This window comes from Siphateles boraxobius, unplaced genomic scaffold, assembly GCF_051911475.1.
Source record: "Siphateles boraxobius isolate OS27281-9 unplaced genomic scaffold, OSU_SipBor_1 130, whole genome shotgun sequence".
NCBI classification, from domain to species: Eukaryota; Metazoa; Chordata; class Actinopteri; order Cypriniformes; family Leuciscidae; genus Siphateles; species Siphateles boraxobius.
In genome coordinates, this window is record NW_027508734.1 from 6,196,701 (window position 1) to 6,197,705 (window position 1,005).

Genomic DNA, 1,005 nt, shown 5'->3' on the forward strand with positions numbered 1-1,005 from the left:
ACAGACCGATCGGTTGATGACATCAAAGTACCGCGAGAGCTATTCAAAAGCATAAGGAGCCGTCTGCTCTCTAATCGCTCTCGCGGTACTTTGATGTCATCAACCGATCGGTCTGTGCAGCGCCGGTTCAAGTCGAACAAGCCTATAGAGAGAAAGAGTTACGTCACTCCCATAGACCGCCATGGGAACTTTGGAATGCGGAAGTAACGCGTGTCGTGGAGCAGCCGATAGTTCCAAACAGTGAGAGTTCCAGCACTGAACTCCATTCATTTCTGAAGTAGGCACGCGGGTAAATTGAAGAAATTACAGTATTTTTTTATTTTATTTTTACATTTGAACGCATTAGCCGTCCTCTCATGAATCTAGTCAATAGTTGTAATTGATGTAGCCAACTTTAGTTAATGTTTATTTGAAGATAAGAGTTAATAAATACAATTGCAGCTAGCTTACGCTACCAACACTTCACTAACGTTAGCTACCAGTCAGACATGTGTAAATTCATTATTGAGGTCATAGTTAAATGTGATGTTGCACTACATTGTATTCGGAGTTTTTTGTCAACCCTATTTACATACATGAGGTGGTCAGAATATTAGAAATACATCTGGATATAAAGCAAATAAGTAGGCTACAGCAGCACCCCCACATATAAGACCTCAAAAACGTGTAAATAAATGTACACCTCTATGACCGTATAAAAATCCTGAGCATCATAGAAAAGCAGAATGTATGGCTGAGCTTTATACGGTATCATAATGCAATAAAAATTTTAAATGATCTTTTCCCTAATAAGGATAATTTGTTGGATGAGCAAAAGAATCATCCATAATGATGTGTAAGAATAACAATTTGAAAAACAATAGTGTTTTGTATATAGATATTTTTGTTCTCATTTCATTTCAAATTATGTACAAGAGTCAAAATAACAGAAATCATGACAAATGTCCAAATAGGTATTGACCTGTCCTTCAATGTATTAACTTTAACACTGTTTCCTTTCTTTAA